We start from the raw sequence: 12,350 nt of genomic DNA, 5'->3' as shown, positions 1-12,350 counted from the left end.
TGCGTCAGGGTAGCAGAACAGAGTGCGTCAGAGTAGCAGAACAGAGTGCGTCAGGGTAGCAGAACAGAGTACATCAGGGTAGCAGAACAGAGTGCATCAGAGTAGCAGAACAGTGTGCGTCAGTGTAGCAGAAGAGAGTGCGTCAGAGTAGCAGAACAGAGTGCGTCGGAGAAGCAGAACAGAGTGCGTCAGAGTAGCAGAACAGAGAAAGCTTCAGGGTAGCAGAAGAGAGTGCGTCAGAGTAGCAGAACAGAGAGCGTCAGGGTAGCAGAAGAGAGTGCATCAGAGTAGCAGAACAGAGTGCGTCAGTGTCGCAGAACAGAGTGCGTCAGGGTAGCAGAACAGAGTTCGTCAGGGTAGCAGAACAGGGTTCGTCAGGATAGCAGAAGAGAGTGCGTCAGAGTAGCAGAACAGAGTGCATCAGAGTAGCAGAACAGTGTGCGTCAGAGTAGCAGAAGAGAGTGCGTCAGTGTAGCGGAACAGAGTGCGTCAGAGTAGCAGAACAGTGTGCATCAGAGTAGCAGAACAGCGTGCGTCAGAGTAGCAGAAGAGAGTGCGTCAGTGTAGCGGAACAGAGTGCGTCAAGGTAGCAGAACAGAGTGTGTCAGAATAGCAGAACAGAGTGCGTCAGGGTAGCAAAACAGAGTGCGTCAGAGTAGCAGAACAGAGTACATCAGGGTAGCAGTACAGAGTGTGTCAGAATAGCAGAACAGAGTGCGTCAGGGTAGCGGAACTGAGTGCGTCAGAGTAGCAGAACAGAGTGCGTCAGTGTAGCGGAACAGAGTGCGTCAGGGTAGCAGAACAGAGTGCGTCAGGGTAGCAGAACAGAGTATGTCAGAATAGCAGAACAGAGTGCGTCAGGGTCGCAGAACAGAGTGCGTCAGAGTAGCAGAACAGAGTACATCAGGGTAGCAGTACAGAGTGTGTCAGAATAGCAGAACAGAGTGCGTCAGGGTAGCAGAACAGAGTGCATCAGTGTAGCAGAACAGAGTACATTAGAGTAGCAGAACAGAGTGCGTCAGAGGAGCAGAACAGAGTGCATCAGAGTAGCAGAACAGAGTGCGTCAGGGTAGCAGAAAAGAGTGCATCAGAGTAGCAGAACAGAGTACATTAGAGTAGCAGAACAGAGTGCGTCAGGGTAGCAGAACAGAGTGCGTCAGGGTAGCAGAACAGAGTGCGTCAGGGTAGCAGAAAAGAGTGCATCAGAGTAGCAGAACAGAGTACATTAGAGTAGCAGAACAGAGTGCGTCAGAGTAGCAGAACAGAGTGCATCAGAGTAGCAGAACAGAGTGCGTCAGGGTAGCAGAAAAGAGTGCATCAGAGTAGCAGAACAGAGTACATTAGAGTAGCAGAACAGAGTGCGTCAGGGTAGCAGAACAGAGTGCATCAGTGTAGCAGAACAGAGTACATTAGAGTAGCAGAACTGAGTACATCAGAGTAGCAGAACAGAGTGCGTTAGGGTAGCAGAACAGAGTGCGACAGTGTAGCAGAACAGAGTGCGACAGTGTAGCAGAACAGAGTACATTAGAGTAGCAGAACAGAGTGCGTCAGAGTAGCAGAACAGAGTGCATCAGAGTAGCAGAACAGAGTACATCAGAACAGAGTACATTAGAGTAGCAGAACAGAGTGCGTCAGGGTAGCAGAACAGAGTGCGTCAGAGTAGCAGAACAGAGTGCGTCAGGGTAGCAGAACAGAGTACATCAGGGTAGCAGAACAGAGTGCATCAGAGTAGCAGAACAGAGTGCGTCAGAGAAGCAGAACAGAGTGCGTCAGAGTAGCAGAACAGAGAAAGCTTCAGGGTAGCAGAAGAGAGTGCGTCAGAGTAGCAGAACAGAGAGCGTCAGGGTAGCAGAAGAGAGTGCATCAGAGTAGCAGAACAGAGTGCGTCAGGGTAGCAGAACAGAGTGCGTCAGGGTAGCAGAAGAGAGTGCATCAGAGTAGCAGAACAGAGAGCGTCAGGGTAGCAGAAGAGAGTGCGTCAGAGTAGCAGAACAGAGAGCGTCAGGGTAGCAGAAGAGAGTGCGTCAGAGTCGCAGAAGAGAGTGCGTCAGAGTCGCAAAACAGAGAGCATCAGGGTAGCAGAAGAGAGTGCGTCAGAGTAGCAGAACAGAGAGCGTCAGGGTAGCAGAAGAGAGTGCGTCAGAGTAGCAGAACAGAGTGCGTCAGGGTAGCAGAACAGAGTGCGTCAGGGTAGCAGAACAGAGTGCATCAGAGTAGCAGAACAGAGTGCGTCAGGGTAGCAAAAGAGAGTGCGTCAGGGTAGCAGAAGAGAGTGCGTCAGAGTAGCAGAACAGAGAGCGTCAGGGTAGCAGAACAGAGTACATTAGAGTAGCAGAACAGAGTACATCAGAGTAGCAGAACAGAGTGCGTCAGGGTAGCAAAACAGAGTGCGTCAGAGTAGCAGAACAGAGTGCGTCAGGGTAGCAGAACAGAGTACATCAGGGTAGCAGAACAGAGTGCATCAGAGTAGCAGAACAGTGTTCGTCAGTGTAGCAGAAGAGAGTGCGTCAGAGTAGCAGAACAGAGTGCGTCAGAGAAGCAGAACAGAGTGCGTCAGAGTAGCAGAACAGAGAAAGCTTCAGGGTAGCAGAAGAGAGTGCGTCAGAGTAGCAGAACAGAGAGCGTCAGGGTAGCAGAAGAGAGTGCATCAGAGTAGCAGAACAGAGTGCGTCAGGGTAGCAGAACAGAGTGCGTCAGGGTAGCAGAAGAGAGTGCATCAGAGTAGCAGAACAGAGAGCGTCAGGGTAGCAGAAGAGAGTGCGTCAGAGTAGCAGAACAGAGAGCGTCAGGGTAGCAGAAGAGAGTGCGTCAGAGTCGCAGAAGAGAGTGCGTCAGAGTCGCAAAACAGAGAGCATCAGGGTAGCAGAAGAGAGTGCGTCAGAGTAGCAGAACAGAGAGCGTCAGGGTAGCAGAACAGAGTGCGTCAGGGTAGCAGAACAGAGTGCGTCAGAGTAGCAGAAGAGAGTGCGTCAGAGTAGCAGAACAGAGTGCGTCAGGGTAGCAGAACAGAGTGCGTCAGGGTAGCAGAACAGAGTGCATCAGAGTAGCAGAACAGAGTGCGTCAGGGTAGCAAAAGAGAGTGCGTCAGGGTAGCAGAAGAGAGTGCGTCAGAGTAGCAGAACAGAGAGCGTCAGGGTAGCAGAAGAGAGTGCGTCAGAGTCGCAGAACAGAGTGCATCAGAGTAGCAGAACAGTGTGCGTCAGAGTAGCAGAAGAGAGTGCGTCAGTGTAGCGGAACAGAGTGCGTCAGAGTAGCAGAACAGTGTGCATCAGAGTAGCAGAACAGTGTGCGTCAGAGTAGCAGAAGAGAGTGCGTCAGTGTAGCGGAACAGAGTGCGTCAAGGTAGCAGAACAGAGTGTGTCAGAATAGCAGAACAGAGTGCGTCAGGGTAGCAAAACAGAGTGCGTCAGAGTAGCAGAACAGAGTACATCAGGGTAGCAGTACAGAGTGTGTCAGAATAGCAGAACAGAGTGCGTCAGGGTAGCGGAACTGAGTGCGTCAGAGTAGCAGAACAGAGTGCGTCAGTGTAGCGGAACAGAGTGCGTCAGGGTAGCAGAACAGAGTGCGTCAGGGTAGCAGAACAGAGTGTGTCAGAATAGCAGAACAGAGTGCGTCAGGGTCGCAGAACAGAGTGCGTCAGAGTAGCAGAACAGAGTACATCAGGGTAGCAGAAAAGAGTGCATCAGAGTAGCAGAACAGAGTACATTAGAGTAGCAGAACAGAGTGCGTCAGGGTAGCAGAACAGAGTGCATCAGTGTAGCAGAACAGAGTACATTAGAGTAGCAGAACAGAGTGCGTCAGAGGAGCAGAACAGAGTGCATCAGAGTAGCAGAACAGAGTGCGTCAGGGTAGCAGAAAAGAGTGCATCAGAGTAGCAGAACAGAGTACATTAGAGTAGCAGAACAGAGTGCGTCAGGGTAGCAGAACAGAGTGCGTCAGGGTTGCAGAACAGAGTGCGTCAGGGTAGCAGAAAAGAGTGCATCAGAGTAGCAGAACAGAGTACATTAGAGTAGCAGAACAGAGTGCGTCAGAGTAGCAGAACAGAGTGCATCAGAGTAGCAGAACAGAGTGCGTCAGGGTAGCAGAAAAGAGTGCATCAGAGTAGCAGAACAGAGTACATTAGAGTAGCAGAACAGAGTGCGTCAGGGTAGCAGAACAGAGTGCATCAGTGTAGCAGAACAGAGTACATTAGAGTAGCAGAACAGAGTGCGTCAGAGTAGCAGAACTGAGTACATCAGAGTAGCAGAACAGAGTGCGTTAGGGTAGCAGAACAGAGTGCGACAGTGTAGCAGAACAGAGTGCGACAGTGTAGCAGAACAGAGTACATTAGAGTAGCAGAACAGAGTACATCAGAGTAGCAGAACAGAGTGCGTCAGAGTAGCAGAACAGAGTACATCAGAACAGAGTACATTAGAGTAGCAGAACAGAGTGCGTCAGGGTAGCAGAACAGAGTGCGTCAGAGTAGCAGAACAGAGTGCGTCAGGGTAGCAGAACAGAGTACATCAGGGTAGCAGAACAGAGTGCATCAGAGTAGCAGAACAGAGTGCGTCAGAGTAGCAGAACAGAGTGCATCAGAGTAGCAGAACAGAGTACATCAGAACAGAGTACATTAGAGTAGCAGAACAGAGTGCGTCAGGGTAGCAGAACAGAGTGCGTCAGAGTAGCAGAACAGAGTGCGTCAGGGTAGCAGAACAGAGTACATCAGGGTAGCAGAACAGAGTGCATCAGAGTAGCAGAACAGTGTGCGTCAGTGTAGCAGAAGAGAGTGCGTCAGAGTAGCAGAACAGAGTGCGTCAGAGAAGCAGAACAGAGTGCGTCAGAGTAGCAGAACAGAGTACATCAGAACAGAGTACATTAGAGTAGCAGAACAGAGTGCGTCAGGGTAGCAGAACAGAGTGCGTCAGAGTAGCAGAACAGAGTGCGTCAGGGTAGCAGAACAGAGTACATCAGGGTAGCAGAACAGAGTGCATCAGAGTAGCAGAATAGTGTGCGTCAGTGTAGCAGAAGAGAGTGCGTCAGAGTAGCAGAACAGAGTGCGTCAGAGAAGCAGAACAGAGTGCGTCAGAGTAGCAGAACAGAGAAAGCTTCAGGGTAGCAGAAGAGAGTGCGTCAGAGTAGCAGAACAGAGAGCGTCAGGGTAGCAGAAGAGAGTGCATCAGAGTAGCAGAACAGAGTGCGTCAGGGTAGCAGAACAGAGTGCGTCAGGGTAGCAGAAGAGAGTGCATCAGAGTAGCAGAACAGAGAGCGTCAGGGTAGCAGAAGAGAGTGCGTCAGAGTAGCAGAACAGAGAGCGTCAGGGTAGCAGAAGAGAGTGCGTCAGAGTCGCAGAAGAGAGTGCGTCAGAGTCGCAAAACAGAGAGCATCAGGGTAGCAGAAGAGAGTGCGTCAGAGTAGCAGAACAGAGAGCGTCAGGGTAGCAGAAGAGAGTGCGTCAGAGTAGCAGAACAGAGTGCGTCAGGGTAGCAGAACAGAGTGCGTCAGGGTAGCAGAACAGAGTGCATCAGAGTAGCAGAACAGAGTGCGTCAGGGTAGCAAAAGAGAGTGCATCAGGGTAGCAGAAGAGAGTGCGTCAGAGTAGCAGAACAGAGAGCGTCAGGGTAGCAGAACAGAGTACATTAGAGTAGCAGAACAGAGTACATCAGAGTAGCAGAACAGAGTGCGTCAGAGTAGCAGAACAGAGTGCATCAGAGTAGCAGAACAGAGTACATCAGAACAGAGTACATTAGAGTAGCAGAACAGAGTGCGTCAGGGTAGCAGAACAGAGTGCGTCAGAGTAGCAGAACAGAGTGCGTCAGGGTAGCAGAACAGAGTACATCAGGGTAGCAGAACAGAGTGCATCAGAGTAGCAGAACAGAGTGCGTCAGAGTAGCAGAACAGAGAAAGCTTCAGGGTAGCAGAACAGAGTGCATCAGAGTAGCAGAAGAGAGTGCATCAGAGTAGCAGAACAGAGAGCGTCAGGGTAGCAGAAGAGAGTGCGTCAGAGTAGCAGAACAGAGAGCGTCAGGGTAGCAGAAGAGAGTGCGTCAGAGTCGCAGAAGAGAGTGCGTCAGAATCGCAAAACAGAGAGCATCAGGGTAGCAGAAGAGAGTGCGTCAGAGTAGCAGAACAGAGAGCGTCAGGGTAGCAGAAGAGAGTGCGTCAGAGTAGCAGAACAGAGTGCGTCAGGGTAGCAGAACAGAGTGCGTCAGGGTAGCAGAACAGAGTGCATCAGAGTAGCAGAACAGAGTGCGTCAGGGTAGCAAAAGAGAGTGCGTCAGGGTAGCAGAAGAGAGTGCGTCAGAGTAGCAGAACAGAGAGCGTCAGGGTAGCAGAACAGAGTACATTAGAGTAGCAGAACAGAGTACATCAGAGTAGCAGAACAGAGTGCGTCAGAGTAGCAGAACAGAGTGCATCAGAGTAGCAGAACAGAGTACATCAGAACAGAGTACATTAGAGTAGCAGAACAGAGTGCGTCAGGGTAGCAGAACAGAGTGCGTCAGAGTAGCAGAACAGTGTGCGTCAGTGTAGCAGAAGAGAGTGCGTCAGAGTAGCAGAACAGAGTGCGTCAGAGAAGCAGAACAGAGTGCGTCAGAGTAGCAGAACAGAGAGCGTCAGGGTAGCAGAAGAGAGTGCATCAGAGTAGCAGAACAGAGTGCGTCAGGGTAGCAGAACAGAGTGCGTCAGGGTAGCAGAAGAGAGTGCATCAGAGTAGCAGAACAGAGAGCGTCAGGGTAGCAGAACAGAGTGCGTCAGAGTAGCAGAACAGAGAGCGTCAGGGTAGCAGAAGAGAGTGCGTCAGAGTCGCAGAAGAGAGTGCGTCAGAGTCGCAAAACAGAGAGCATCAGGGTAGCAGAAGAGAGTGCGTCAGAGTACCAGAACAGAGAGCGTCAGGGTAGCAGAAGAGAGTGCGTCAGAGTAGCAGAACAGAGTGCGTCAGGGTAGCAGAACAGAGTGCGTCAGGGTAGCAGAACAGAGTGCATCAGAGTAGCAGAACAGAGTGCGTCAGGGTAGCAAAAGAGAGTGCGTCAGGGTAGCAGAAGAGAGTGCGTCAGAGTAGCAGAACAGAGAGCGTCAGGGTAGCAGAAGAGAGTGCGTCAGAGTCGCAGAACAGAGTGCGTCAGGGTAGCAGAACAGAGTGCGTCGGGGTAGCAGAAGAGAGTGCGTCAGAGTAGCAGAACAGAGTACATCAGAGTAGCAGAACAGAGTGCGTCAGAGTATCAGAACAGAGTGCGTCGGGGTAGCAGAACAGAGTGCATCAGAGTAGCAGAACAGAGTGCGTCAGAGTAGCAGAACAGAGTGCGTCAGAGTATCAGAACAGAGTGCGTCAGAGGAGCAGAACAGAGTGCGTCAGGGTAGCAGAACAGAGTACATCAGAGTAGCAGAACAGAGTGCGTCAGAGTAGCAGAACAGAGTACATCAGAGGAGCAGAACAGAGTACATCAGAGTAGCAGAACAGAGTGCGTCAGGGTAGCAGAACAGAGTGCGTCAGAGTAGCAGAACAGAGTGCATCAGAGTAGCAGAACAGAGTTCATCAGAGTAGCAGAACTGAGTACATCAGGGTAGCAGAACAGAGTGCGTCAGAGTAGCAGAACAGAGTGCATCAGAGTAGCAAAACAGAGTGCGTCAGGGTAGCAGAACAGAGTGCGTCAGAGTAGCAGAACAGAGTGCATCAGAGTAGCAGAACAGAGTACATCAGAGTACATCAGAACAGAGTACATTCGAGTAGCAGAACAGAGTGCGCAGGGTAGCAGAACAGAGTGCGTCAGAGTAGCAGAACAGAGTGCGTCAGGGTAGCAGAACAGAGTGCGTCGGGGTAGCAGAAGAGAGTGCGTCAGAGTAGCAGAACAGAGTACATCAGAGTAGCATAACAGAGTACATCAGAGTAGCAGAACAGAGTGCATCAGAGTAGCAGAACAGAGTGCGTCAGAGTAGCAGAACAGAGTGCGTCAGAGTATCAGAACAGAGTGCGTCAGAGTAGCAGAACAGAGTGCGTCAGGGTAGCAGAACAGAGTACATCAGAGTAGCAGAACAGAGTGCGTCAGAGTAGCAGAACAGAGTGCGTCAGAGTAGCAGAACAGAGTACATCAGAGGAGCAGAACAGAGTACATCAGAGTAGCAGAACAGAGTACATCAGAGTAGCAGAACAGAGTGCGTCAGGGTAGCAGAACAGAGTGCGTCAGAGTAGCAGAACAGAGTGCATCAGAGTAGCAGAACAGAGTTCATCAGAGTAGCAGAACTGAGTACATCAGGGTAGCAGAACAGAGTGCGTCAGAGTAGCAGAACAGAGTGCATCAGAGTAGCAAAACAGAGTGCGTCAGGGTAGCAGAACAGAGTGCGTCAGAGTAGCAGAACAGAGTGCATCAGAGTAGCAGAACAGAGTACATCAGAGTACATCAGAACAGAGTACATTCGAGTAGCAGAACAGAGTGCGCAGGGTAGCAGAACAGAGTGCATCAGAGTAGCAGAACAGAGTGCGTCAGGGTAGCAGAACAGAGTGCGCAGGGTAGCAGAACAGAGTGCGTCAGGGTAGCAGAACACAGTGCGTCAGGGTAGCAGAACAGAGTGCGTCAGAGTAGGAGAACACAGTGCGTCAGGGTATCAGAACAGAGTGCGTCAGAGTAGGAGAACAGAGTGCGTCAGAGTCGCAGAGCAGAGTGCATCAGTGTCGCAGAACAGAGTGCGTCTGTGTCGCAGAACAGAGTGTGTCAGAGTAGCAGAACAGAGTGCGTCAGGGTAGCAGAACAGGGTTCGTCAGGATAGCAGAAGAGAGTGCGTCAGAGTAGCAGAACAGAGTACATCAGAGTAGCAGAACAGAGTGCATCAGAGTAGCAGAACAGTGTGCGTCAGAGTAGCAGAAGAGAGTGCGTCAGTGTAGCGGAACAGAGTGCGTCAGGGTGGCAGAACAGAGAGCGTCAGGGTAGCAGAACAGAGTGTGTCAGAATAGCAGAACAGAGTGCGTCAGGGTAGCAAAACAGAGTGCGTCAGTGTAGCAGAACAGAGTACATCAGGGTAGCAGTACAGAGTGTGTCAGAATAGCAGAACAGAGTGCGTCAGGGTAGCGGAACTGAGTGCGTCAGAGTAGCAGAACAGAGTGCGTCAGTGTAGCGGAACAGAGTGCGTCAGGGTAGCAGAACAGAGTGCGTCAGGGTAGCAGAACAGAGTGTGTCAGAATAGCAGAACAGTGTGCGTCAGGGTAGCAGAACAGAGTGCGTCAGAGTAGCAGAACAGAGTATATCAGGGTAGCAGTACAGAGTGTGTCAGAATAGCAGAACAGAGTGCGTCAGGGTAGCAGAACAGAGTGCATCAGAGTAGCAGAACAGAGTATATCAGGGTAGCAGTACAGAGTGTGTCAGAATAGCAGAACAGAGTGCGTCAGGGTAGCAGAACAGAGTGCGTCAGGGTAGCAGAACAGAGTGCATCAGTGTAGCAGAATAGAGTACATTAGAGTAGCAGAACAGAGTGCGTCAGAGTAGCAGAACAGAGTGCATCAGAGTAGCAGAACAGAGTGCGTCAGGGTAGCAGAAAAGAGTGCATCAGAGTAGCAGAACAGAGTACATTAGAGTAGCAGAACAGAGTGCGTCAGAGTAGCAGAACAGAGTGCATCAGAGTAGCAGAACAGAGTGCGTCAGAGTAGCAGAACAGAGTGCATCAGAGTAGCAGAACAGAGTGCGTCAGGGTAGCAGAAAAGAGTGCATCAGAGTAGCAGAACAGAGTACATTAGAGTAGCAGAACAGAGTGCGTCAGGGTAGCAGAAAAGAGTGCGTCAGTGTAGCGGAACAGAGTGCGTCAGGGTAGCAGAACAGAGTGCGTCAGAGTAGCAGAACAGAGTGCATCAGAGTAGCAGAACAGAGTGCATCAGTGTAGCAGAACAGAGTACATTAGAGTAGCAGAACAGAGTGCGTCAGAGTAGCAGAACAGAGTGCATCAGAGTAGCAGAACAGAGTGCGTCAGTGTAGCAGAAAAGAGTGCATCAGAGTAGCAGAACAGAGTACATTAGAGTAGCAGAACAGAGTGCGTCAGGGTAGCAGGACAGAGTGTGTCAGAGTAGCAGAACAGAGTGCGTCAGGGTAGCAGAACAGAGTACATCAGGGTAGCAGAACAGAGTGCGTCAGAGTAGCAGAACAGTGTGCGTCAGTGTAGCAGAAGAGAGTGCGTCAGAGTAGCAGAACAGAGTGCGTCAGAGAAGCAGAACAGAGTGCGTCAGAGTAGCAGAACAGAGAAAGCTTCAGGGTAGCAGAAGAGAGTGCGTCAGAGTAGCAGAACAGAGAGCGTCAGGGTAGCAGAAGAGAGTGCATCAGAGTAGCAGAACAGAGTGCGTCAGGGTAGCAGAACAGAGTGCGTCAGGGTAGCAGAACAGAGTGCGTCAGAGTAGCAGAACAGAGAGCGTCAGGGTAGCAGAAGAGAGTGCGTCAGAGTCGCAGAAGAGAGTGCGTCAGAGTCGCAAAACAGAGAGCATCAGGGTAGCAGAAGAGAGTGCGTCAGAGTAGCAGAACAGAGAGCGTCAGGGTAGCAGAAGAGAGTGCGTCAGAGTAGCAGAACAGAGTGCGTCAGGGTAGCAGAACAGAGTGCGTCAGGGTAGCAGAACAGAGTGCATCAGAGTAGCAGAACAGAGTGCGTCAGGGTAGCAAAAGAGAGTGCGTCAGGGTAGCAGAAGAGAGTGCGTCAGAGTAGCAGAACAGAGAGCGTCAGGGTAGCAGAAGAGAGTGCGTCAGAGTCGCAGAACAGAGTGCGTCAGGGTAGCAGAACAGAGTACATCAGAGTAGCATAACAGAGTACATCAGAGTAGCAGAACAGAGTGCATCCGAGTAGCAGAACAGAGTGCGTCAGAGTAGCAGAACAGAGTGCGTCAGAGTATCAGAACAGAGTGCGTCAGAGTAGCAGAACAGAGTGCGTCAGGGTAGCAGAACAGAGTACATCAGAGTAGCAGAACAGAGTACATCAGAGTAGCAGAACAGAGTGCGTCAGAGTAGCAGAACAGTGTGCGTCAGTGTAGCAGAAGAGAGTGCGTCAGAGTAGCAGAACAGAGTGCGTCAGAGAAGCAGAACAGAGTGCGTCAGAGTAGCAGAACAGAGAAAGCTTCAGGGTAGCAGAAGAGAGTGCGTCAGAGTAGCAGAACAGAGAGCGTCAGGGTAGCAGAAGAGAGTGCATCAGAGTAGCAGAACAGAGTGCGTCAGGGTAGCAGAACAGAGTGCGTCAGGGTAGCAGAAGAGAGTGCATCAGAGTAGCAGAACAGAGAGCGTCAGGGTAGCAGAACAGAGTGCGTCAGAGTAGCAGAACAGAGAGCGTCAGGGTAGCAGAAGAGAGTGCGTCAGAGTCGCAGAAGAGAGTGCGTCAGAGTCGCAAAACAGAGAGCATCAGGGTAGCAGAAGAGAGTGCGTCAGAGTAGCAGAACAGAGAGCGTCAGGGTAGCAGAAGAGAGTGCGTCAGAGTAGCAGAACAGAGTGCGTCAGGGTAGCAGAACAGAGTGCGTCAGGGTAGCAGAACAGAGTGCATCAGAGTAGCAGAACAGAGTGCGTCAGGGTAGCAAAAGAGAGTGCGTCAGGGTAGCAGAAGAGAGTGCGTCAGAGTAGCAGAACAGAGAGCGTCAGGGTAGCAGAAGAGAGTGCGTCAGAGTCGCAGAACAGAGTGCGTCAGGGTAGCAGAACAGAGTACATCAGAGTAGCATAACAGAGTGCATCCGAGTAGCAGAACAGAGTGCGTCAGAGTAGCAGAACAGAGTGCGTCAGAGTATCAGAACAGAGTGCGTCAGAGTAGCAGAACAGAGTGCGTCAGGGTAGCAGAACAGAGTACATCAGAGTAGCAGAACAGAGTACATCAGAGTAGCAGAACAGAGTGCGTCAGGGTAGCAGAACAGAGTGCGTCAGAGTAGCAGAACAGAGTGCATCAGAGTAGCAGAACAGAGTTCATCAGAGTAGCAGAACTGAGTACATCAGGGTAGCAGAACAGAGTGCGTCAGAGTAGCAAAACAGAGTGCGTCAGGGTAGCAGAACAGAGTGCGTCAGAGTAGCAGAACAGAGTGCATCAGAGTAGCAGAACAGAGTACATCAGAGTACATCAGAACAGATTACATTCGAGTAGCAGAACAGAGTGCGCAGGGTAGCAGAACAGAGTGCGTCAGAGTAGCAGAACAGAGTGCGTCAGGGTAGCAGAACAGAGTGCGCAGGGTAGCAGAACAGAGTGCGTCAGGGTAGCAGAACACAGTGCGTCAGGGTAGCAGAACAGAGTGCGTCAGGGTAGCATAACAGAGTGCGTCAGAGTAGGAGAACACAGTGCGTCAGGGTATCAGAACAGAGTGCGTCAGAGTCGCAGAGCAGAGTGCATCAGTGTCGCAGAACAGAGTGCGTCAGTGTCGCAGAACAGAGTGTGTCAGA

This window comes from Chiloscyllium plagiosum, unplaced genomic scaffold (genome assembly GCF_037043375.1).
Source record: "Chiloscyllium plagiosum isolate Xiang-an unplaced genomic scaffold, Cpla_swu_hap1 HiC_scaffold_15, whole genome shotgun sequence".
In the NCBI taxonomy this organism is placed as follows: domain Eukaryota; kingdom Metazoa; phylum Chordata; class Chondrichthyes; order Orectolobiformes; family Hemiscylliidae; genus Chiloscyllium; species Chiloscyllium plagiosum.
The sequence above is the reverse complement of the archived record's forward strand: the minus strand, read 5'-3'. Positions refer to the sequence as shown.